Source organism: Erpetoichthys calabaricus, chromosome 4, assembly GCF_900747795.2.
Source record: "Erpetoichthys calabaricus chromosome 4, fErpCal1.3, whole genome shotgun sequence".
In the NCBI taxonomy this organism is placed as follows: Eukaryota; Metazoa; Chordata; class Cladistia; order Polypteriformes; family Polypteridae; genus Erpetoichthys; species Erpetoichthys calabaricus.
Window position 1 is genome coordinate 320843981 of NC_041397.2, and position 26086 is coordinate 320870066.

Here is a 26086-nt window from a genome sequence, read left to right on the forward strand (position 1 = left end):
ATCTGTTCTTTCTTTCCTACATCTTCACACGTCCACTCCATGTTTGCTGTTTTTTTACTGATTTCTAGAGGTTTTCTTTTTGTGTGTTTGATGAATTAGCCATTTTAAACTGGTCTTGTTGAGTGCGTCACTGGACTCTGTCATGTAGTGTCACTCTGTGCAGGGTTGGTTCCTGCTAACACCTGATGCTGCTGGGAGAGCCTCAAGGTGTATGTAAAGCAGAATGTTAAGTTGTGTATTTGGAGGAAGGAGTTGGCATGTGGTGAGTGGATTATGGGAAGGAATGGAGCTATAGACAGAGCCAAAGGAGCTTACATGGGCCGGGACTGACTAGAACAGGGTCCTCAATCACAGTCCTGGAGGGCCACAGTGGCTGCAGGTTTTATTCCAACTTGTCTCCTAATTAGAAAGCAGTCCATGCTGATATTGAAACCTGGTATTGAACTATTTAGCTTGTTAATGTTTGAATACATTCAAAAGCAAACTGAATTGCACTGTAGAGTTTCCACATTATCCTTGTGTTTTGTGGACCAAAAGAGATTTAAGCTTAACGGTCCTTCCAATTCCCCTCTCATTTATTTCTAAACATTTTATATCACAGATACTTCATGGTAAGCATGTGAGCTGGAGAGCTGCTGGTTTATTGGTTAGCTGCATCTCATTATTAACTAATATCTGATTAAGAAAACAAGCCACAATTAAAAGTTAAATGCAGCTGCTAAAATCTAAAATAGGCAATTAAAGGTTCTGAATGGCAACAGAACTAAAATGAAGCCCAAAAAACATAATGCTTTAGTAGTAAATAAAAAGGTTCTAATTAAGAAATTGGTTAAAGTGAAAACCTGTAGCCACTGCAGACCTCCAGGACTATAATTGAGGACCTCTGATCTACAAAGTAACTAAAGTTTGTCTTTGGTGAATAAAGACAGTAACAAGGCCTGGAGTTAAACACCAACTTTCATTATCAGCAAGGATGGAGTTCAAATTAGGACACTGGCTGGAATGAAAACCTGTAGCCACTGCGGCCCTCCAGGACCGTGATTGAGGACCCCTGGACTAGAGGGACAGAAGGCTGGCAGGACATCTGCATGTGGGCTCACCTGTAAAGACAAGAACAGACTGAGAATAATCAGAGAGGGGACAGAAAGGGGAAAGACCACCTGCTCGTGTGCCACTTTCACTCAGCCACCTGCAGGTCTGCCATTTCTGTCTTAATGCGGCTCACCTCTGTCTGTCACACAGTTTACATGTGGGCAACATCAGTTTAATGTGACTTGCTGTGAGGGGATTTGTACTTCTGACTAAAGGTTTGGCTGTGACCTAAAGAAGGTTCACATTTGGTTATTTCAGCTGCCTTTTCTTTTTGTGTCCTCTGTCTCTTTAAGACTCAGGTGTGTTCCTCTTGGAGGGCTGCCAAGCATCACAGCAGAGCAGAGCAGCGGAGCTCAGGGACTGTGCTGTGAAGGTTTGCTTTTATAAACCTACAGGTAATACAAAGACAGTTTTGAAAAGATCTGTTCATCAGTGAATTCTGAAAAATAAAATCTGTGATGGGAGCAGGTAAGAGAAATGCAAGTTTGATTTTGTTGTTGTACCTGAGCTTTGACATCTGCTCATGTTTCCTCCATCTGGTTGTTTTTGGTGTCGTCAGGAAAGCCTTTTACACTGGATGTCTGTCATTTTGGGTGTTTTGTTTGCTTTATTCCTGTGATGTTACAGTCAGTGAAGTGACCAGTAGATTCATCACAGCCTCACGTCTTCAGGCTTCTTCACATTTTTTTCTTCAGTATTTTTAGTGACAGCTCCACAGCACTGCTAAACACTGAGATGGTGACTGGGGAGACTTTGTCGCATTTCGTCTTAGTGTAAAGTTGATTTTTAATGGTTATTTTTTGACGTTTGGTTTTAGTTTACAATGTTGATATTCATACATTCCGTGTGTTACTCGGTCCTGGGATATTGTAGTGAATGCTCCTAACTCACAGATCTCTAACATCCTGAGTTTAAATTTAAGTGCAGTTTGTGTGTCCTCCTTGTGTTCCCTCAGGCTACTCTCATTTTCCTCTAACGCTCAGGTGAAGTTCAGTCTCTGATTCTAATGGTGCCATGTGGGTGTCTCTAGGGGCAGGTGTGGTGGTGCACAGTTAGTCAGGTCTGCCGGCATTTTATATCAGCAGATGTGAATGTAATCGACGGCCATTTGAGCACAAGTAGGGTGGCTGACAGATGACACTTCTGAGGTGTCCTTGTATTTATACAAGCCATATAAATAAGGGTATATTTGAATTAAGTTTAGATATTAAAATGCTAAACACACCATATATAAATAACAGTAAAGTTCATCAATACATTAGTGTAGGCTCTGCTTCCTCCATCTTATTTTATCAGTAGAGAAACTTCTTGGGTTTAAATTGTTTTATTGTTAAGGATGACAAGAGTGTCCCTGGTACCCAATAGGCCCAAATGAAGGACACCTTACCATTTATTTGTATAAAACAGAAAACTCTTTTAGCTCAAATTACTCAGCATGGACGACCTTCACAGGGTGGAGATCCTTCATGTGGCTTACCAGTAGTGAACTGACCCTGGCACTCCAGGGCCCTCATGTATAACTCTGTGCATAGAATTCACACAAAACAGACACTATACAGACAAAAGTGGAATTATGCGTGCACACAAAAAAATTCAGATGCACAAAATCATACGTAAGCCAACTTCCACGCACTTCTGCTACATAAATCCTGGTCAGCCTGACGCCCCACCCTGACTCCTCCCAGAAATATGCAAATCAATATAATTAGCCCCTTTTGTTCAGTGTTTAGTTAAAAGACAATGGCAAAAGCACATGAAAAAAGTAGAATATTAGCGAATGCAAAGTGGAGGCAAGTAAAAACGTGAAGGTAGGACAGGCCAGGCAGGGTGTGGCGAGCACATTGATCCCTCTGCCCCGGGAAGCGGTGAGCTCTTGGGGGGTGCTCTGACACCGGCGGTGGGTTCCGCCAACCACCTTCTTCCCCTGGTCCTTCCCTGCCGACCTGAAGCTTGTCGCATTGCACCGGGTGGCGATCCCGCACCCTACCCCAGGGGATGAAAGGTGCAGAGGGATCCACCGACACCAGGACGGCTGACCCAGGTGGCCCGCTGGGTTGAATCCTTCGGCCAGGCAGCGCAGACCCCACCTGTTTACCTCTCGGCGGGTTCATGCCCTCTTCAACTCTCTCTTCATCCCTTTGTAGTTCTCACAGCCCCAGACCAGAGCCAAATGGACATCTGGTCATGTTTCACATTGAGACCAGACACGTGCACACTGTCCCCAGCTGTCTTCTGGTAATGTAAGAGAGGATAAGAGAAGGAGAGGGGAGGATGTTTAGAGTTAGGGTTTAAGTTTTGGTTGTGGTTGTGGGAGGGGTGGGAGGGAAGGTTAAGGGGGACAAAAGCTTGGCTTGAGGGCTGACTTTCAATAGATCACAGTGAGGGAGCTGCTCTGCTACGTACGACACCCCAACCCAGAATCAGGTCATCTACGAATGATTTAGCACCGGGTTCCCCACAAACGTGCGGTGCGAATAAGGAAGGGGGAGCAGCTGCTCATCCAGGCCACTCCCCAGACTTCTCACCGGTCTGCCACCACGGAGAGGGTGGCCTCTGCCTATCCCTGGCCCACCGAGGCTCCGCAGCGCTAGGGTATCGTCACATTTAGGAGGGATTCTGACTTAGCGGTGTTCAGTCATAATCCCACAGATGGTAGTTTCGCACCATTGACTCCTCCACCAAGCACATACACCAAATTTCTCAACCTGCGGTTCCTCGTATTGAGCAGGATTGCTGTTGCGACAACACCATCATCAGTACAGTACAATTAACCTGTCTCACAACAGCTTAAATCCAGCTCACGTTCACTGATAATGGGTGAACAATCCAACGGTTGGTGAATTGTGCTTCACAATGATAGGAAGAGTCGACATCTAAGGATCAAACAGCAACGCCACCACAAGCCAGTTATCCCTGTGGTAACTTTTCTGACACCTCCTGCTTGAAACCCAAAAATCCAGAAGGATTGTGAGGCCCCGCTTTGAAAATCAAGATCAAGCGAGCTTTTGCCCTTCTGCTCCACGGGAGGTTTGTGGCCTCCCTGAACTCGCCTTAGCACACCTGCTTTATGGTGTGACATGTGTACCGGTCCAGTCAAGCAACCCACCTGCCACTCTCCCCGAAGCATGTCGTGCCCGCGGGTGGCTTGGGCTCTTGACACCAGAAGCAAGAGCCACGTAGGGCTCCCCCTCCTGCCTCACTCTGTTAGTGAAAAAACGATGACTACTGGTATTTCACCTGTGGCACCCCATAGCCCCGGGCTGAACTGGGGGCCTCCCACTTATTCTACTCCTCTCATGTCTCTGCACAGTGCCAGACTAGAGTCAAGCTCAACAGGGTCTTCTTTCCCCGCTGATTCTTCGAAGCCCATTTCCTTGGCTGTAGTTTTGCTAGATAGTAGGTAGGGACAGTGGGAATTTCGTTCATCCATTCATGCGCGTGACTAATTAGATGACAAGGTATTTGGCTACTTTGGAGCCCGTTACCAGGCCTATTCCGAGTTTTAATGTTTCTCGTCAACCGTACCCCTCAGGTCAGCCTTCTCGCCCATCAGCCTTGTCATCTAAGTGATGCATGGCAGGCACCCCTTATGGTCAAGGCAGTACATGCTGACTTGGTATGGCTTGGGGGATGTAATCATTACGAGATTTGATCCCACTGACACCTGTTGTGGTACTAATTCCTGGCCCAAACCTCTGAATGTTATGGATATTATTATTGTCTAATTGTAGAAATGGGAGTATGTTATGGCCCCTGAATAAGCATGTCTGTCCACTAATAAGACGCAAAAAGTAATCAAATTATTAAGTACTATAGGGGGATAAGTGGTCTTGTGCTATATTCGGTGTGTGTAGTCTAGCTATGTGATCTAATGGTTAAGTGTGTAGTACTGAAAACGATTTATGTCTGAGTGGTTGTTGTAATGCTGTTATGTGTATTTTTATTTTTTAATGTTCATTACTTTATGTAAGAAGTGATTTTATTTAATAGGATTGAGTTATGTACGGAATGTGTTATGTTGAGGGTGAATGGCAGTGTGATTTGCCCGATCCTTACAACTGTGACCCTTCAGGTAAGGATCACAGAGAAGGTTGAGATTCTACCAGCATTTCATGTAGAATGCTCCTGGGACATTGTCCACTTAGAAGTTCTGTCAACAGTGACCCTTAGAGCTATGGTTGGTTAGGTCCTTGGCCATAGCACCAGTGGGAGATTCACAGATGAGTCCCAGGAAGGCTCTGATGAGGCTGACAGAGGCCGTGGTCCCTGCCGAGTGACTCCTCGGCCACTACTGGCTCTATCATCGCCAACCCAGATCTACCTGATGATTTCTCAAGTTCAAGCACTTTATTGTCATTGTGTAACACAACAAAATTACTTTTTGTGACAGCCCCAAGGTGCATTTAAAGAAAAGTTAAATAATTCCAAATATTTCATATTGCTCGAAGTACAGCAGCATAAATTGTTATTGCACCTGTTAATGAATAGTACATTACATACTGTATTCTATATTGTATTACATTAGTATATTGCACATTACCAATATAGTTTACTGCACATGTTCAATTTAAAAATGGTTCTTCGACTGAGGAGATTCAGAGTTGAGAAAGTTTATGGCAGATGGGAAAAAGCTATTTTTTAGTCTGTTTGTGTGTCCACGGATTGACCTAAAGCGACTTCCTGACGGGAGGAGCTCTAACCAAGAATTTCCAGGGTGAGTTTTGTCCTTGAGAATGTTTTGGCCCTTCTCACACAGCGAGTCTTATACAAGAGTTCGAGTGATGGCAGTTCAGTCCCTATAATGGCCTCTGCTGTTTTTACGACCCGCTGCAGGGCTTCTTTAGCAGCCTTGGTGCAGCTGTTGTACCAGGCCATCATGGAGTTAGTTAAAATGCTCTCTATAGTGCATCTATAGAAATTAACCAGCAGTTTCTGGGGGAGGTCAGCTCTCCTTAGCTTCCTGTTGTTGTGCTTTGCCTATTATAGCCAAGTTGTTGTCAGTCCAGGACAGGTCCTTTGAGATGGTGACTCCTAGAAACTTAAAGTTGGAAACTCTCTCTACAGCATCTGCATTGATTGTTATTGGACTGTGATTGGTCTTTTTAGTGGTCCTAAAGTCCAGAATAACTTCTTTGGTCTTTTTGGTATTTAAGACCAGGTTGTTGGTGTTGCACCATTCTGTCATATTCTGAACCTCTTCCCTATATGCAGCTTCATTGTTGTCTGTTACAAGCCCAATGACAGTCGTATCATCTGCAAATTTAACAATAATGTTTGATTGGTGGATGGGTTGACAGTCATGGGTGAAGAGTGCATAGAGAAGGGGACTTAGTACACATCCTTGTGGCACACCAGTGCTCAGGGTAAGAGTGGAGGATGTGTGTTTGCCCATCCTGACAGACTGGGGGCGGTTGGTGAGAAAATCCAGTAACCAGTTGCATATGGACGGAGCAAGTCCTAGTGCATAGAGTTTTTGGATCAGCTGGTTAGGTATGATGGTGTTAAATGCAGAGCTCTAGTCAATGAAGAGCATCCTAACACAGGTGTTGGGCTTTTCCAGGTGCGAGAGGGCAGCATGTAGAGCCACACGGATGGCGTCCTCAGTTGATCTGTTTGACCGATAGGCAAACTGGTGTTGGTCTAAATCAGCTGGGATGGAGGCTTTGATGTGGGTGATTACCAGTCGTTCAAAGCACTTTGCGATGACAGGGGTGAGAGTGACTGGTCGATAGTCATTAAGACAGGTTATCCTCGGTTTTTTGGGAACAGGTACAATGGTTGTTGATTTCAGGCACAAGGGGACTACACCTGAGGAGAGAGATGTTGAATATGTGCGCAAATACCTCCGCTAATTGGTCAGTGCAGGCCTGGAGCACACGTCCTTACACATTATCAGGACCTGCTGCCTTCCTCGTATTGATGTTTTCGAGTGCCTGCCGCACATCATGTATGTGTATGACCAAAGGCTGTGAGTCTCCGTTTAGCTCGAAGCTGACTGAAGGCTGGTTATTGTCCTTGTCAAACCATGCAAAGAAACTGTTAAGTTCCTCTGCTAGGTTGGCATTGTTATTGGCCAGTGTGTCTTGTATGTCATTTTTGTTTTTGTAATCCGTGATTAATCGGATGCCTTGCCACACCCGCTGTGAGTTTGAGTTACTGTCAAAGTCCTCCTCAATCCGTTGTTTGTATATTAGTTTAGCAGACTTGATGCCTTTCTTGAGGTCGGCTCTGGCAGCTATACAGGCTGAGGTGTCTCCTAATTTTAAAGGCTTTGTCCCTTTCCCTGAGCAGCTGTTTGACTTCACTATTCATCCATGGTTTCTCATTTGGGTAGACCTTAATCCTTTTGTTGACAGTGACATTGTCCACACAGCAATTAACACTAGAATTACCAGAGCCTACGAAAAAACTCGTATATCCGGCCCACCTTAAATCGCTTCTTAAATCCGTTCACACCTCTCCGTCAGCATCCTTTGTCCTCTAAATGTGCTGATAAAAGACAAGCTGCCAGCAGCCGGCTATTCCATCCCCCCACCGACTTAGAACGTGAGCGAAAGCTGTGGAATCATTTTTGAAGCTTTTGTGAAAGTGTTCATTTGATCTTTGGAACTCGGGCTTTATATATTCTATAGTTTATGCCTACTACATTTTGTAACATTTATTACTAAAATATGAAAAAGTTTCTGTTTTAACAATGTGTTTACACAGATTACTTTAGAAACGGAACACGCATTTCATGAGTGTCTTCCAAATAACGATCTATCATTTCCACTGTAAAACTGCACTTCACTCCCAGGTAAACAATCAAGTCGTGAGCTGGGAAAAGTTCGCTCACGTTCTAAGTTGGTGGGGGGATGGAATAGCCGGCTGCTGGCAGCTTGTCTTTTATCAGCACATTTAGAGGACAAAGGATGCTGGCGGAGAGGTGTGAACGGATTTAAGAAGCGATTTAAGGTGGGCCGGATATACGAGTTTTTTCGTAAGCTCTGGTAATTCTAGTGTTAATATATGACAGCACAGATGAAGTATATGTCTCTAAGTCTGTCTGATGAGAAAATATATTCCAGTCTGTTTGTTCAAAGCAGTCCTGGAGTTGGCAAATGGCAGCTTCAGGCCAAACTTTAACAGTCTTGCTAATTGGATTAGTACTGCTGATAAGGGCTTTGTGCGCTGGAACAAGAGACAAAGAGAGATGATCAGACTGGCCGAGGTGGGGGTGTGGAATGACCTTATAGGCGTCTTTTATGTTTGTATAGACCTGCTCTAAGGTGTTCTCCCCTCTGGTTTTACAAGGTACATGCTGATAAAATCTGGGGAATACATCCTTAAGATTCGCTTGATTGAAATCCCCAGCAATGATAAAAATGGCATCAGGGTGCGAGTTCTGTTGTTTACTGATAATGTCAAACAATTTTTCAAGTGCTGACTTAACATGAGCCTGAGGAGGTATGTATGCTGCCATAACAATAACGACGGTATATTCTCTCGGTAGGTAAAACGGTCGGCATCTGAGCATCATATATTCCACGTCCGGACAACAAAACTTGTTGATTGTAGTTGTATTAGTGCACCAAGCAGTATTAGTATAGACACACAGCCCTCCACCTGTTTTCTTACCGGAATCGGGGGTTCGATCGGTTCGATGGAGTGTGCAATCTGCAAGCTCAACTGCTGTGTCCGGTATGGTGGGATCCAGCCACGTCTCCGAAAAAATCAAAAGGCAGCAGTCCCTTGTAGGTTTATGTGTGGAAATATCCAGTCGGAGCTCGTCCATTTTATTTGCGAGTGATCTAGTATTTGCAAGAAAAACTCTAGGAAGAGGGGTTTTATGCGGAGCAGCCTTTAGCCTAGTTAGTAATCCTGCTCGCTTGCCTCTTTTTTGCTTCCTCTCCCTGCGCCGTCTACGTGGCCGTCTTCCAAGTATAGGAGTCATCGTAGGTCCTGGTGATCCATACGTTGTCGACCATGGGTCTTAAGCCGGCCATAACAACTGTCCAGCAGTCTACAACATAAGCCCACAAACTGGGGCACAGGGGCTGATGTCGACAAGCCCGAGGAGTGGGTCTGCCAAACACAGCATCCATGGGCTAGATCAGAGACCATTAGTCTTGCTCATTGGAGTTGAGATTTCCTCACATGCTGAGCTGCTTCTCTTTGCAGCCAAACTGTGACAGTAGCTTTCCGCATCTTTTATTCGTTCCAAGCTACCTCCAGCATCCTCTTTCCGCTCATTTTTGATGAGATAATTTTAAGTCTGCATTTCTTTCTTTCATTCCTTCTGAAATGGGTATCATTCTTTATTGGACTCGTAATTTACATCTTTTACATGGAACAGTAATGTACAAAGTGTTTGAGTACAGGGACTTATGGCCATACAGCCACCTCTCCCGGGTTCAAGATAGTATAAGTTGTACGTATTAAGTCATTACTTTGCATTGAACATTCCAAACATAATACAACGTTGCTTCGATAAAAGATACATAGATGTATCAATAATGGCTAAGTTTATAGTCCATATTTAGAGTCCATAAGCATCTCCTAAAGAGGAGTTCTTGAGATAGCAGCTCTCAGTGGTACAGTATAATATAGTTCCGTTAATTCCATAAGTTTCATACTGTTTGCACACAGGAGCCACCTGTTTCCCTTGCCAAGCCCAGATCTTGACTATGGTTTTGTTAGACAGTAAGAAGGTAGAACAAGGATCTGATTGCTAAACATAGTTACTCCAACACGTGCTGCAACTGGGAGATGTGCCGAGCCCCGTTTCGCACCCCAGCCCAACCGACCCAGCCCTTAGAGGCAATCCTTATTCCAAAGTTACAGATCTGGCTTGCTGACTTCCCTTACCTACATTGTTCTAACATGCCAAAAGCTGTTCACCCTGGAGACCTCCCACGGATTTTCACGGGCCGTCGAGACCTCTCCAGATGCCACCGGAAGTGCAACGCTTTCCAAGGAGCAGGTCCCCCTCTCGGACAAACCCATTCCAGGGCAGCCTTACCCTTCAACGAGAAAACAGAAATCTCCTCAGGGCTCCTGCCGGCTTCTCCAGGATCGCATGCATCATCGCCCCCACCCATCTCTGCCACTCTGGATTCAGAGATCTGAACCCGACTCCCTTTCAATGGGCCCCACGATTCAGAAAGGTGCTCACCCATCCCTTAGGACCAACTGACCCATGTTCAACTGCTGTTCACATGGAACCCTGCTCCACTTTGGCCTTCAAAGCACTTGTTTAAATATTTGCTACTACCACCAAGATCTGTACCCACGGTTGCTCCACCCGGACCCTCACCCTAGGCTTCAGTGCGCACCACAGTGGCCCTTCTACTTATTGCAGCTTAGCCCTCGCAGCCACTAGTGCCGGCAACAGCCAGGTATGGGCCCGACACTCCAGTGCCATCCATTTTCAGGGCTGGTTGATTCGGCAGGTGAGTTGTTACACACTCTTTAGCAGGTTCCGACTTCCATGGTCACCATCCTGCTGTCTCTATCAACCAACACCTTTTCTGGGATCTGATGAGTGTCTGCATTGGGCGCCTTAACCTGGCATTCAGTTCATCCTGCAGTGCCAGCTCTGTTTAACAAAAGTGGCCCACTAGGCCCTCAGCATTCCACACCAGTGAGCCAGGCTTCTTACCCATTTAAAGTTTGAGAATAGATTAAGATTGTTTTGTCCCCAAGGCCTCTTATCATTCGCTTTACCAGATAAAACTGCGTGCCAACAAGTGCCAGCTATCCTGAGGGAAACTTCGGAGGGAACTAGTTGCTAGATGGTTCGATTAGACTTTTCCCCCTATACCCAGGTTGGACAACTGATTTGCAAATCAGGACCACTGCGGATCTCCACCAGAGTTTCCTCTGGCTTCGCCTTGCCCAGGCATATTTCACCATTATCACGTTTGCTCTGGCTCCACCTCCCCAGCAGGGTGGGCAAGACAGGCTGGCGGTGCACCCAGGCTGCTGGGTGCCCAGGATCCTGTCTCGGCAACGCTATCTGGGTGACTGGCACTGCACACTTCACTTCCATTGCTCCACAGGGTTTCGAGTGAGACCCATTGCCCCCTAGCCTCTGGAGGGAAGGGTGGGACCCTCTGACAACTCATGAAGCCATTGTTCTGGCTGGGTGGTTGCTCTCCAGATGTAGAACCAAAGCACAATTGTTATAATAGGAATGTGAGTACAGTTGACTGTTCTGATTGCATTTGAAAAACCTGACATTGCTGCGAATCGATGTTTCGCAGTTCAACCACAGTGTAAGGAAATCTTATCTATCTGGATGACAGCAGTAATACCATCCTATACAGCTGGCATGGCGCGACTCAGTGATGTTTGTGAAATACCCGATTGGTCAGCAAGTTCACATTGAAAAGCTCCTGTGGCTAAAATCCCGAGAGTGGACAGAACTTGTAAAGAAACAGGTAGAGCGCAATTCCTCAAAGTCTGCCTTTGTAAAGCTTGTGCCAGTTCAGCACACAGCGCCAAGAGGAGAGCTCTGGGAAATCGAAATCGACTTAGAAGCCTGTCATCATCATCTATAAATACGCACTCTCTTCTAATTCTTTCATTTGCGATGTCTTCTAACAATGCTAAAGCAGCCATGGGAGTTGAAATAGTTTGGCTATTCTGTGCACCATTATGTCCAGCATGCAGTGCACAGATTTCAGACGAGAAGCAACAGGCCTCTTACCTGAACAGTTTAGAGTCTCTCCTGTAAACTACTTTATATGATCCAAGAACAAATAATAACAAATCCACAACAATGGCATAAACCATTATTGAAGGTCCAAATACTGAGCCAAAGTTTTAAAGCCAGAGACAAAACCACACAACACAACACAGGAGCAGAAGGAGACCACGAGGAGCAACACTGAGAAATATCAGCTAAGACTGAGGCTCGACTCGGCACTTTTATTGTGTAGACGGTGAAGGCCATCGTCAGCAGGACACCTCAGTAACTGGTGGCATTTTGTCAGCCAGAGGATAGGGACACAATTAAGAAGAACCATCAACAAATAAAGAAAACATCAATGGAAAGAAACCAAAAACAGAAAAAAAAAAATTAAAAGCAGGGTGGAGGAGCAGCTCAGACAAGATGGCCGTGTTCAATTAATTGTATTTTTATTTTTATATTCCCACTGGCAGTGGGATTAATGGGATTATTCCCATTGGAAATGATTTACAAATTCATAAAGTTCAAATAAACACAATCTTACATTTACCAAATGAAATACATAAAGGGACAAAAGCGATTTTAATTCAGATGAGTGCCATCCTGTTCAGTGAGATGTGGGTTACTGGCTCCATAGCCATTGCTATGGTCCTCACCTGTTAATTATCTGTCTAATATGATTAGTCTCCAAGTCTGGAGTGAAGGGCTGTTGTACTACCATGTTACTTAAAGAAAGATTCTCCATTTCAGTGTTTGTCCACAATGTTCAGGTAAGTGAAAAAATAAACCAGCGCCCATGTAGAGGTCCATCTCAGCAGAGCACCAGGGACAACTCAATGGAGTCTGATGATTTGACCAAATGGTCTGATTGACTTTCTTTAAAGCCTGTAAACAAATGCTGAACAAGATCCTGCAGGGCAGCAGAGTGTGCTGTTTATGGTAATGAGCCAATATCAATATTCCCAGTCTCAGGTGTTGGTGACTTTCATGCCAGTCCCAGTCATTTGTATACACGACGTGTGCACTTTGAGACAACTCTCATCTAATATACTGAGGAATTCTGTGCATTTCACTTGTAGACATACAATAAGTAAATGGATGTGAAGGGCAGCACAGTGTGTCCAAGGGATGGCACCATCTTGTCTGCTTCATGAGAGTGTCTGCCTCATCTCTGAGGACATCATAATCATTTCTTATTGTCTGGACAAACCAAACTTTGATTCTTTTGCAGTAATGAAGGTCCAGAAGGGATGGAGCTGCTCTGTGTTCTTTCTACTCCACATGACACACGTCGCCTGGACACGTATGTGTTTGTATCATTTGTTGTTCTTATTTTATATAACTTGTTGTCTTTAAATAGAACTTTTTTTTATTTTAACCAGTAGGTTTTTTTTTGTAATTCTAATTTGTTCTTTGTATTTTACCTCAAATTCTAACCCTAATGTTGAATTCTGACAGATATGTTTGTGTCCAATCTGAGCATCAGACAATTTATTGGAAAGAGTGAAGTAGAGATCTGTCATTTGGGTAGAATATCAAAACCTAGAAGTGATCTTAATATCAGTATGGGACTGAAGCAGATGAGAGTCTTCATCTCTCACACTACGGGATTTGTCTTCATGGACTCAGATGGACTTTTTCTGAACATTTTAACACTCACTACAGCATTTTGTGTTTTCTTTTCAGAGATCTTTCAAGTTGTTGCACCTTCTTCCGCTGTTCTTGTTTTTGTTGGTGAAGATGTCACCCTACCCGCCTCACTCTCACCAGTTATTAGTGCTCAGAGGTTTGAAGTGAGGTGGCTTAGAGACGACTTTGATTCTCCAGTACTTTTGTACCAGAATCTCAAAATCAGACCTGAGCGTCAGATGCAGGCTTATAAGGGAAGGACATCACTGTTCCTAGAAGAGCTCCAGAATGGAAACGTGTCTCTGAGACTCCAGGATGTCCGTGTTTCTGATGGTGGCCTCTACACATGTTTTGTGGACTCTGGACCATGGAATGAAGAAGTTCACATCACTCTGAAAGTTGAAGGTGATTTTCTTCTTTTCTCTTGTTATTCCATATCCACTATTCCATAGTGGCTGTGACATGGTTCAGTAATGTACCAAAGCCATTTAGCATTTCTAATTTTGCTATTCTTGAGACTTTGATAATCTACAGACACATTATTGTTCTGTTGTACTGATGGCCCTCTAGCCTGTTGTCAAATTTGTCAAATTTCCTCATGTAATATTTCAGACACTGGTGTTGCATTGACATAAATTCCTTGGTGTTAACCCCGAGATTGGGGTCTTATTTCTATGTAAATACTGTATGGTTAAACTCGAGTCAGACTTGGGGTGACATGCAATGATCCACTTTCCAATATTAAGCCTAAATAACTCTCAGAACAGTGTTCTGCTGTCATCTATTGGATGAAATAACATCATCCTGCAAAAAAATCAAGAACATGTCTGTGCATTTTGCCACTTTATAATAACGATGTTATCTCATCAATATTCATGGGTGGGGTGGAGGCTTCAACCAAAGACATAATTGCATGTAAATGAGAAGTCATGAAGACAGCTTTAGAACAAACTGAAAATGAACCATTGCTTGAATGGAGTGACAGTGATGACGATGTGAATTGGTCATCAGACCTTAACACGGACAGTCTAGTCAATATGACATCAGTACATTATCTGCCCTGTCACTGTGTGCTGCTGAAGTGGGAGTCGCCTCACCCCATTGCCTCCCGCGTCAGAAGAGAAGATGAGTCTCCACCTGTTTTTGAAGGAGCTGAAAGACTGACCGCAGTTTTCATGGAGTGGCAAAGAGTGGTTAAAATGGCTTTTTATACCACCAGAATAGCCGAGTGGTTAAGACGTTGGACTTAAGATCCAAAGGGCAAATGCCGCGTGGGTTCAATCCCCACTTCTGGTAGCTTGTTATTCAAGTGTGCCTGTTCACTCTGTGTGTCTGGGTACAGCTCTTACCTTTAGAAAGTTAAACGAAATACTTCCGCAATGTGGATCCTGAGCTCAGCTGAAAATACATACATAAATGTACTTGATTATTTAAAATGTGGTGCATTTCATAGAAAAGGGTTTGTTTTAGATAGACAGATTTTTTTATACGTGATTTAAAAGGGAATTGCTGTATACTACTTACCTCTTATATTGAACTAGTTATCTCGTGCCTTACACACAATACCTAAAATCCTTTACTTTCAAAAGTTAAAAACCACAAAACGAGCGTCTGTTTTCTCAGCGAAAAGTCAAGTCAAAGTCAAAGTGAACTTTATTGTCATCTCAACCATATACAAGTATACATTCATCCATCCATCCATTTTCCAGACGAAATTGCAAAGCTCAGGGTCCACAGTGTAACAACATGACGTGCAAATAATAAATTAAAAATAGAATTAAAATTTAAATTTAAAATAAAAACACAAACAAGACAAGACATTGTGCAAAGACAAGACAAAGAAGTAGCAGCAATATCGATGTGTGAGATATGTAATATAATAAATAATAAATAATAGATATAGATAATACAGAAATGATCAGTGTATGATAATAGTTGTTTAAGACGTGTGTAAACAATGACAGGTCAGAATGTTTCACAGCAGAAGGATATCAAGAGTGTCAAAATCCTTAAAGGTCAGTATGAGATTTTCAATTCTTCTGTGCCTGCACACTCGTCTTCATAGGACAGTGGTTTTCATGTATAAAAGTTAAGTTTTTAGAGGTAGGTGGTTGGGGCCGTGTGGAAGGTCCCAGTGGGCAGCCTGGTGTTAAGGAAAAAAAAATTCTCCTGCATCCTGGCAGATCTGGCTCTGATGCTGCAGTACCTTCTCTTGGATGGCAGAAGTGTGAAAAGTCCATGTGAGGGGTGTAAGGGGTCCTGTACAATGCTGCAGGCCTTCAGGACACTGCGTTTGTAAAATATGTCTTGTAGTGAAGGGAGAGGCACCCCAATAATGTTCTCTGCTGTCTTCACTATCCTTTGCAGGTGCTTGCGGTCAGATATGTTGCAGTTGCCATACCAGGCTGTGATACAGCTGGTCAGAACTCTCTCAATGGTGCCTCTGTAGAACATAGTGAGGATGGAAGGGGGAAGACTTGCTTGCTTCAGCCGCCTCAGGAAGTGTAGTCTCTGCTGGGCTTTCTTGATTAGTGATGAGGTGTTATGTGTCCATGTAAGTTCCTCAGTTATGTGCACACCGAGGAACTTGGTACTCCTAACAGTCTCCACATCTAAACCATTGATGTTGAGTGGGATGTGGGCAGGACGTGATTTTCTGCAGTCCACGATTATCTCTTTTGTCTTGTCGACATTGAGAGATAGATTGTTGTCTTCACACCATGCGGACAGCCGTTCCACCTCATCTCTGTATGTTCTTTCATCATCCCTGCTTATTAATCCCAGCACCATCGTATCATCCACAAACTTGATGATGTGGTTAGTGTTGTGCATGGCTGTGCAGTCGTGAGTCAGCAGGGTGAAGAGCAGTGGACTAAGCACACAGCCCTGCGGTGCTCCAGTGCTCAGTGTGATGATGCTGGAGGTGTTGTAGCCCATCTGAACTGACTGGGGCCTCTCTGTCAAGAAGTCCAGGATCCAATGGCAGAGGGTGGTGTTCAGGCCCAACCTGTTCAGTTTTACAACCAGCTTTTGAGGGATGATTGTGTTGAAGGCAGAGCTAAAGTCTATGAATAGCATCCTGACATATGTGTCTTTTTTATCCAGATGTGTCAGGGAGAGGTGAAGGGCAGAGCATATGGCATCCTCAGTTGACCAGTTGAGCGGTATGCAAACTGAAGAGGGTCAAGGGAGGCAGGGAGATTAGTCTTTATGTGTGACATAACTAACCTTTTGAAGCACTTCATGATGATTGGCGTGAGTGCAACTAGTCGGTAGTCATTCAAGCATGTCACTGATGATTTCTTCGGCACTGGCATGATGGTGGTCGACTTAAAGCATGCTGGGACTGACGACTGGCTCAGAGATGTGTTGAAGATGTCTGTGAGGACACCAGCCAGTTGACTGGCACATTCTTTGAGCACACGACCAGGTATGTTGTCAGGTCCTGCAGCCTTGCGTGGATTGACTCTGGATAGAGTCCTCTTCACGTCAGTTATGGAGAGACAGAGTGCCTGGTCAGTGGAGGGAGGTGTTGCTTTTCTTGCAGGCTCTTTGTTCTGCGCCTCAAACCGTGAGAAGAAGTTGTTCATCTCATCCGGAAGGGAGGCATCACCATTGCTGCTGTGTGGGTTGGGCTTGTAGTTTGTAATTGTCTGAATGCCCTGCCACATATGACGTGTGTCTCTGGTGCTGCTGAATTGTTTGTTAATCCTCTGCACGTATGACCACTTAGCTCTCCTTATAGCGCGAGACAGGTTGGCTCTGGTCATCCTGAGGACGGCCTTGTCTCCAGATCTGAAGGCTGCATTTCTGATCTTGAGCAGCTTGTGCACTTCTCTTGTCATTCAGGGCTTTTGGTTGGCTTTTGTGGTAACATCCTTGGTAACAGTAACATCCTCTATGCATTTGGAGATATAGCCAGTCACAGAGTCTGTGTACTCCCCCAGATTGATGGAGTCACCATCCATAGCAGTCTCCCTGAAAATGTCCCAGTCTGTCATTTCGAAGCAGTCTTGGAGAACTGAAATCGCACCATCCTGCCACACTCTGATGTTCTTGTCGGCTGGTTTAGTGCGCTTCAGCAGGGACTTGTATAGCAGGGACCATAAAAACGCTGATATGATCTAAACAGCCGAGGTTAGGGTGGGGTAGGCCCTTGTAGGCGTCAGGAGCGCTCGTGTAAACATCGTCCAGACAGCTTCCCCCTCTAGTGGCAAAGTTCACATTCTGGGAGAATTTTGGGAGAAATGACTTCAAGCTGGCATGATTGAAGTCTCCAGCAATAATGAAAAATGCCTCGGGGTGCATCGTTTGCAGTTTGCTGATGATCTCGTAGAGTTCCGCTAGCGCCTGGTTAGCATTTGCGCTAGGTGGGAGGTAGACAGCAAACACCAGCACACAACTGTATTCTCTCGCAGGTAGAAAGGCCGACACCTTACTGATAAAACCTCTATCAGCGGGGAGCAGTGTCACACAACTGAGGCAGTGTTCGTACACCACTCTCTGTTCACATAAACACACAGTCCCCCTTACCGGACAAAGAGGCGTCTCTGTCCGCTCGGAAGATGGTCAGTCCATCTAGCTGAATGGCCGAGTCTGCAATGTTTCCCTGGAGCCATGTCTCAGTGAAAATAAAAATGCAACGGTCTCTCATTTCCCACTGCTTGGCCCGCTGCAGCTTTATATAATCCAGCTTGTTGTCCAGCGATCGGGCATGCATGAGCAGAATGGCTGGTATCGCAGGTCTGGTTGGGTTCGTTTTTAGCCTTGTGCTAACACCTCCACGTTTACCTCGTTTCTGCTTCCAATCGCTGCACTTGCGTTTTCGTCAGCTCAGCTTCTCAGGCTGCCAAAGTAAGCAAAGGCTGAGGAGCGTCTCTGTCACCTCACTGGATATTTCAGCGCAGTTTCTTTGGAAATCGAGTAGGATTTGCCGCTCGTAAATGTATGTCTGTGTACTACTATCAGGAGTAGTACTAGAAGGAGCCCACAGCAGGGGGGTAGGCACACGCAGGGCCTGCCAGATTCAAGCTACAGGAACGTGCCTGCTCTCTCTCTCTCTACACACTGAGCTATGAGCGCAGAGCCTGTCAGCGTGCCCTTTTGTGAAATGGTTTTCTGTGAGATAGTGAAGGCTGATTCGTTCGAACTGCGGCTTACAGGGAGCAATTAAAAACGGTTTTGATTGAAAAGGTTTTCCTTTTTTTACAAATTATAAAGCAAAGGTTAGATAGATAGATATTTTAATCTCGTGAAAATATTAAAATCATAGATGCGGGGACATCCAGCACCATTGAGAGGATATGTAGGAGCGGCTATGAGGGAGACCTGGCCGGCTGGGTATGAGCAGGAACATGTCTGGACATGTCGATCAGGCCTTGGGTCCAAGACAAGATCATTCTTTTGATATAAGGGGCCTCAGGAGAAGGGGCAGGGAGGGGGTGCCAGCCAACAAACAGGTATTAACAGACTGGGGGGCAATGCAGAGGCAGCATCCATCAAACTGCTCTTGACACAAACCCTGAACCAATCAGGCAGGTGGGGTGGGATTAAGGTGGGAGGGATCAACACCCATCAAACTGCTCTTGACACAAACCCTGACCAATCAGATGGAGGGGGAGGGATTAAGGTGGGAACTGGGTGGGGTTGATTCACCAATCATAGGAGAGGTGGCAGGGTGCATCATTTAAATCCACCAATCACAAGAAAGGGGGCCGGGCCATCAAGTCATCAATCATCTTTGATTGACATTTTGACAGAAACACCCTGCCTTAATACTACTTTGGATTACTCCATTACATGAGCTGGCTGTCATTTCCCAGTTTCTCTGTTTTCTTGTGTTACTCCAGAAGTTACAAACTGGTTATGATACATGAATGCCTAGAGGAGAGCATGTATGTGTGTTAGACCAAATGAATTTGTTCTTTTTTCCTGTTAAATATTTGGTTCATTTTAAATATGGTGTTAGCACTAAAATCTGAAACCTGATTAAAGTAAGTCAGGATTTATGAAACTGCAGTGGGTTGGCACCCTGCCCGGGATTGGTTCCTGCCTTGTGCCCTGTGTTGGCTGGGATTGGCTCCAGCAGATCCCCGTGACCCTGTGTTCGGATTTAGTGGGCTGGGAAATGGATGGATGGAGGATTTATGGAAATGGGGTTAATTCCACTCCATAAAACCAGGATTTAACCAAACCTGTTCTTTCTGGAACAGATTAAGCCAGAATTTTTTGATCCATGATGCCAAAGATGCGATAACTCGCTGATCCTGCTCTTTGGAACGGGATCAGGATTTGACTCTTCGAGAAAGAAAGATTTGATGAAATCCAGCACAATTAAGAAGTGGCAAGAAATGTGCTGAAATGAACCTGCAAAAGAGCAGCTTTACTGTGAAGGATCAATGCTTTGACGCCACAGCAGAGCATCCAGTCATAAGATCAAAGTTCATAAATTTAAAAGCAGAAAAAGCCAACAAAATGATGAAAATGTCGTACCACTTCCTGAATGAGCAATTGATAAAGAAGCACAACTCCTTCACAAAATTCTGTTCAGTGAAACATAATGATAACCCGATTGGACATTCTGGCAGGCCCAGAGGAGTGTCTGCACGAACATTATCATTCTACATCTGAGGCTTTATTATGTCTGAGCAACCTTCTACGCAAAATGCAATGTGTTCAGAGTAAAAACATCGTGGCTTTGAACTCATATCGATGCCAATCACGGACATTTCTGTCTTTGCCACACATATTGGCAAAGTGATTTTGTTGCTGGCCTCAGGCCTAAGGGAATCTGTGCCAGTTACAAGCCTACAGGGTGTAGCCACATCAGGATGGTGCCAAAACCATTAAAGAAGCCAGCGGTGGTCAGAAATCTCTGACCATACTTCTCTTTATTCCGATTTGTCCAGAGGTGTATAACTGCTTCAGGCTCTGCTTAGATCAACATGACGATTGGTTAAATAATGGTACATACTAATTTCCTTTGCTTAACAATAGTGGAAACACATTTTCATTGGTTAAACAATAGTATTGTTGCCAACCCAGCCACAGGGGATGCACAAACCAGTGTGTTTCTTTGTGCCAGTCCCAAGCCCGGATAAATGGGGAAGGTTATGTCAGGAAGGGCATCCGGTGTAAAATTTTGCTAAATCAATATGCGGACAACAATACAGATTTCCATACCGGATTGGTCGATCCCCGGGTTAACAACGACCGCCTCCAGTACTGTTAACCAACAGGGTGCTGGTGGAAATTGGGCAACTGTTGGCCGAAGAAGAAGAAGAAGGAGAAGAGGGGGGAGACGTGTCCGGAGGCAGAAGGACAGGAGGAAGGTAAAGAGAGTGGAACTGAGGGTAGGAACTTTGAATGTTGGCAGTATGACTGGTAAGGGGAGAGAGTTAGCAGATATGATGAAGAGAAGGAAGGCTGATATATTGTGTGTGAAGAGACTAAATGGAAGGGGAGTAAGGCCAGGTGGATCAGAGGTGGATTCAAATTGTTCTATCATGGTGTGGAATGGAGGAGAAATGGGGTAGGAGTTATTCTGAAGGAACAGCATGTCAAGAGTGTTTTGGAGGTGAAAAGAGTGTCAGACAGAGTAATGATTATGAAGCTAGAAATTGGAAGTGTGATGATGAATGTTGTTAGTGCATATGTCCTGCAAGTTGGGTGTGCAATGGGTGAGAAAGAAGATTTCTGGAGTGAGTTGGATGAAGTGATGAACAGTGTACCCAAGGGGCAAAAAGTGGTGATTGGAGCAGATTTCAATGGACATGTTGGTGAAGGGAACAGAAGAGATGAGGAGGTGATGGGTAGGTATGGTGTCAAGGAGAGGAATGAAGAAGGTCAGAGGATAGTGGATTTTGCCAAAAAGATGGACATGGCTGTGGTAAATATGTATTTCAAGAAAAGGGAGGAACATAGGGTGACGTACAAGAGTGGAGGAAGATGCACACCGGTAGATTACATCCTATGGAGAAGAGTCAATCTGAAGGAGATTGAAGACTGCAAAGTGGTGGCAGGGTAAAGTGTAGTTAAGCAGCATAGGATGGTGGTCTGTAGGATGATGTTGGAGATCAAGAAGAGGAAGAGAGTGAGGGCAGAGCCAAGGATCAAATGGTGGAAGTTGACAAAGGAAGACTGCAAGGTTGAGTTTAGGGAGAAGGTGAGACAGGCACTGGGTGTCAGTGAAGAGTTACCAGACAGTTTGGCAACTACAGCAGATGTAGTAAGGGTGACAGCAAGAAGAGTGCTTGGCGTGACATCTGGACAAAGGAAAGAGGAAAAGGAAACCTGGTGGTGGAATGGGGAAGTACAGGAGAGTATACAGAGGAAGAGGATGGCAAAGAAGAAGTGGGATAGTCAGAGAGATGCAGAAAGTAGACAAGAGTACAAGGAGATAATGCACAAGGTGAAGAGAGAGGTGGTGAAGGCTAAAGAAAAGGCGTATGATGAGTTGTATGAGATGTTGAACACTAAGGAGAGAGAAAAGGACCGGCGGGCGAGACAGAGGGACCGAGCTGGGAAAGATGTGCAGCAGGTTAGGGTGATAAAGGATAAAGATGGAAACATACTCACAAGCGAGGAGAGTGTGTTGAGCAGATGGAAAGAGTACTTTGAAAGGTTGATGAATGAAGAGAATGAGAGCGAGAAGAGGTTGGATGATGTGGAGATAGTGAACCAGGAAGTGCAACGGATTAGCAAGGAGGAAGTAAGAACAGCTATAAAGAGGATGAAGAATGGAAAGGCCGTTGGTCCAGATGACATACCTGTGGAAGCATGGAGGTGTTTAGGAGAGATGGCAGTGGAGTTTTTAACCAGATTGTTTAATGGAATCTTGTAAAGTGAGAGGATGCCTGAGGAGTGGAGAAGAAGTGTACTGGTGATGATATTTAAGAATAAGGGGGATGTGCAGGACTGTAGTATCTACAGGGGGATAAAATTGATGAGCCACAGCATGAAGTTATGGGAAAGAGTAGTGGAAGCTCAGTTAAGAAGTAGGTGATGATTAGTGAGCAGCAGGATAGTTTCATGCCAGGAAAGAGCACCACAGATGTGATGTTTGCTCTGAGGATGTTGATGGAGAAGTATAGAGAAGGCCAGAAGGAGTTGTATTGCGTCTTTGTGGATCTGGAGAAAGCATATGACAGGGTGACTAGAGAGGAGTTGTGGTATTGGATGAGGAAGTTGGGAGTGGCAGAGAAGTACGTAAGAGTTGTACAGGATATGTATGAGAGAAGTGTGACAGTGGTGAGGTCTGTGGTAGGTGTGATGGATGCATTCAAGGTGGAGGTGGGATTACATCAGGGATCAGCTCTGAGCGCTTTCTTATTTGTAATGGTGATGGACAGGTTGACAGACAAGATTAGACAGGAGTCCCCGTGGACTATGATGTTTGGTGATGACATTGTGATCTGTAGCAAGAGTAGGGAGCAGGTTGAGGAGACACTGGAGTGGTGGAGATATGCTCTAGAGATGAGAGGAATGAAGGTCAGTAGGAACAAAACAGAATACATGTGTGTGAATGAGAGGGAGGTCAGTGGAATGGTGAGGATGCAGGGAGTAGATTTGGCGAAGTTGGATGAGTTTAAATACTAGGGATCAACCGTACAGAGTAACGGGGATTGTGGAAGAGAGGTGAAGAAGAGAGTGCAAGCAGGGTGGAATGGGTGGAGAAGAGTGTCAGGAGTGATTTGTGACAGACGGGTATCAGCAAGAGTGAAAGGAAAGGTCTACAGAACAGTAGAGAGACCAGCTATGTTATGTGGGCTGGAGATGGTGGCACTGACCAGAAAGCAGGAGACAGAGCTGGAGGTGGCAGAGTTAAAGATGTTAAGATTTGCATTGGGTGTGACAAGGATGGATAGGATTAGAAATGAGGACATTAGAGGGTTAGCTCAAGTTGGGAGACAAAGTCAGAGAGTGAGATTGCATTGGTTTGGACATGTGCAGAGGAGAGATGCTGAGTATATTGGGAGAAGGATGCTAAGGATAGAGCTGCCAGGGAAGAGGAAAAGAGGAAGGCCTAAGAGAAGGTTTATGGATGTGATGAGAGAGGGCATGCAGGCGATGGGTGTGACAGAGCAAGATGACGAGGACAGGGAGATATGGAAGAAGATGATCTGCTGTGGCAATCCCTAACTGGAGCAGCCGAAAGAAGAAGCAGAAACAATAGTATTGTTGGCAGCTATCAAGAAGTACAAATACCACTGTATGCTGATTAGAGACTAATGTCCTGAGAACTTGTTACTTTTCAAACCAAGTAAATACAAACATTTTCTAAGGAAGCAGGCAGTTCTGTCATGTCTTTGGTCCATGTGCTCATGGTCCCACAAACATAGGGGTCCCATGCTAATCTCTGTATGTTGTGACTTGCTGAGTGGTTGTGTAGGTAGGGGCCCCAGTGTACTGCTTTGCCCGGGGGCCTATAATGCTGTTAAGACAGCCCTGGTTGACAGCAATCACAATGACCTGTAACAGAATTAGTCAAGAAATTTGCCTTTTCACTTATCCCAGTTTCAAACAAAGGGTACCTATTGACCCTTCATTTACTGGCTTTTACATTTGCTATTTACATGCTTTGTTTTTGTTTTTTTGTCTACACACAGAAATGTCCTTTTCTTTAAAACACCAATTTCTATTCCATTACACTGTCCCCTACTTTTTGGAGATGTCTCCTGACATCTTGCTCTAAAGGCTCGGCCTTTGATTCAGTGCCTAGTGTGTCTCAACCACAGGTCTTGGATATTAATCAGATCCTGTGTATGCAGGGTACACTATTATGTGTGGCTTGGTAACAGATACACAGAATTTGGCATAATTGCACTGACACTAGGATTCCATGGCTGGTATGATGGCTGTCCCAGTCTGTGGTAGTTGAATACTTCTCTGGGATTGACAGTGTCAGATGATCTTCTTAAAGTCCCCCCCCCCCCGTCACTGTATTTTTCAGTTCATAGGTCTCCCTGACCATTTGTGGCCTCCGCTGGGTCATCAGTATTTCCCACTTGGAGTTCTATAACACTTTTCTCCACTTTCAGTGCTTGTCTCTGTTCCATTGATGTTCCTTGCTGTGGATTTCTGTCTGGTGGCAATCGTTCTTGCTCTTCAGGGTAAAACTCTCGGGTCTTGACTCTGAGGTCTGACTCTGAACTCAGGTTCTATGACCTCAGATCTGACATGTGCAGGAAGGTGTGGCAAGCAGGACAGGCCATATGAGCTTTCAGCTTCCTCATCGGATGATCAGACCCTGAGTCTAGTGTTTCGTTATATGTTCTTGCTAGTCGCTGCAATTTTCTTTTCACTTCGATTTAGTGTCTTTTTCAGTGTTAAGTCATTGATGGGCCATAGACAGGTGTGTCAAGTTGTGGGAACATCCGTTTGAGGTGACGTGTTACTTATGTTGGTCACTGGTGGGGTAGAAATCAACATTCTAATTAAAGAAAGAAACATATCCTCTTCTTCTTCTTCTTTTGGCTGCTCCCGTTAGGGGTTGCGATAGTGGATCATCTTCTTCCATATCTTCCTGTCCTCGTCATCTTGCTCTGTCACACCCATCACCTGCATGTTCTCTCTCACCACATCCATAAATCGTCTCTTAGGATTTCCTCTTTTTTTCTTGCCTGCCTCTAACAGAAAAAATTCGATAAAACCTTTTAGTCAGTAATCGGGCAGAAAAAAAGCTCATCCATCTGCATTATTTATTTCACCGCAGCGCCAAACTAAGGAGGGAGCATCTCTCCCAGCAGTCTGTTACAGCATGAGGAGGATGGTCAGAGAGACAAAGACTAGAGGTTCATTTTATAAACTACTGAATTTACATGCAGTGTCAATCAATGCAGACATTTACTCTGGTAGGTTTGTTGGTTTACAGCCAAATGACTTCTATAGCGCTTTGAGTACTGAGAAAAGTGCTATATAAATGTAATGAATTATTATTATTATTATTATTATTATAAAATAAAAGTCTATTGTATTATATAAGACTGACGTGCTGAGGCTTGAGGGGTGCTGAAGTGAACTTTGCAAATGCTAGAGGCTGTTGAGAGTTTGTGGTGTGAGAGTTAAATGAAAAAAAAAACATTTTGCTCTTAAAAACCTGGGGTTTGGTTGCCGCTAAAGAAGAGTGCAGGAATTTTTAAAGCTTTTTTCCCTTTAGAAGGATTTTTTTTGCTTTTTTTTCACCCACACAAGAGCAAAAGTAGCTGGGTGTTTGGAGGTGCGCTTAGAAAAGTTCCTTGTACTTGTATTTGTATGTGTTCTTGTTATCTGAAGTAGCATAGGTTAGCAGTAGCAGCAGTAACCGATGTCAGCATTTGTAAGTTAATAACCGGGTCATTGTAACAGCGATTCCTTAGTTTAAAGGAAAAGAAAAAAAGGCCGCTGCTGACTTTAAAGCAGTAAAAGGGGAAGGCTCAGCGGTGTGCAGGTCAGCAGCCATCATTAAGACACTGCTGATCAGGCACAACAGGCTGTAGGAGCAAATAAGGTAGTAAAGTCTGATTTATTTGTTTAATTTAGATTGAACAGTTTTTAGAGGTGCAGAGGTAGAACAATTAAGCTGGCGGCAGCATAAGGATTCATTAATACAAACAGTGTGAGTAGAGAGCTTATAAGTAAGAGGAGCGTAAAGTTAGGAGAAGAGACAGAGAAAAGTAAAGTTAACCTCATAGAAAGACAAACAAAAAGGAGCTT

General features: G+C 44.5%; 1 protein-coding gene and 1 non-coding gene across 2 annotated transcripts in view; one reads left to right on the plus strand and one right to left on the minus strand.

Moving 5' to 3' along the window:
• Positions 1-26086, minus strand: part of LOC114643526 (NACHT, LRR and PYD domains-containing protein 3-like) — a 2412635-nt gene that overhangs the window by 723768 nt on the left and 1662781 nt on the right. The gene's annotated exons all lie outside the window — the stretch shown is intronic.
• Positions 14608-14689, plus strand: trnal-uaa (transfer RNA leucine (anticodon UAA)). Its single transcript has one exon. It is a non-coding gene; the product is annotated as a tRNA-Leu (tRNA).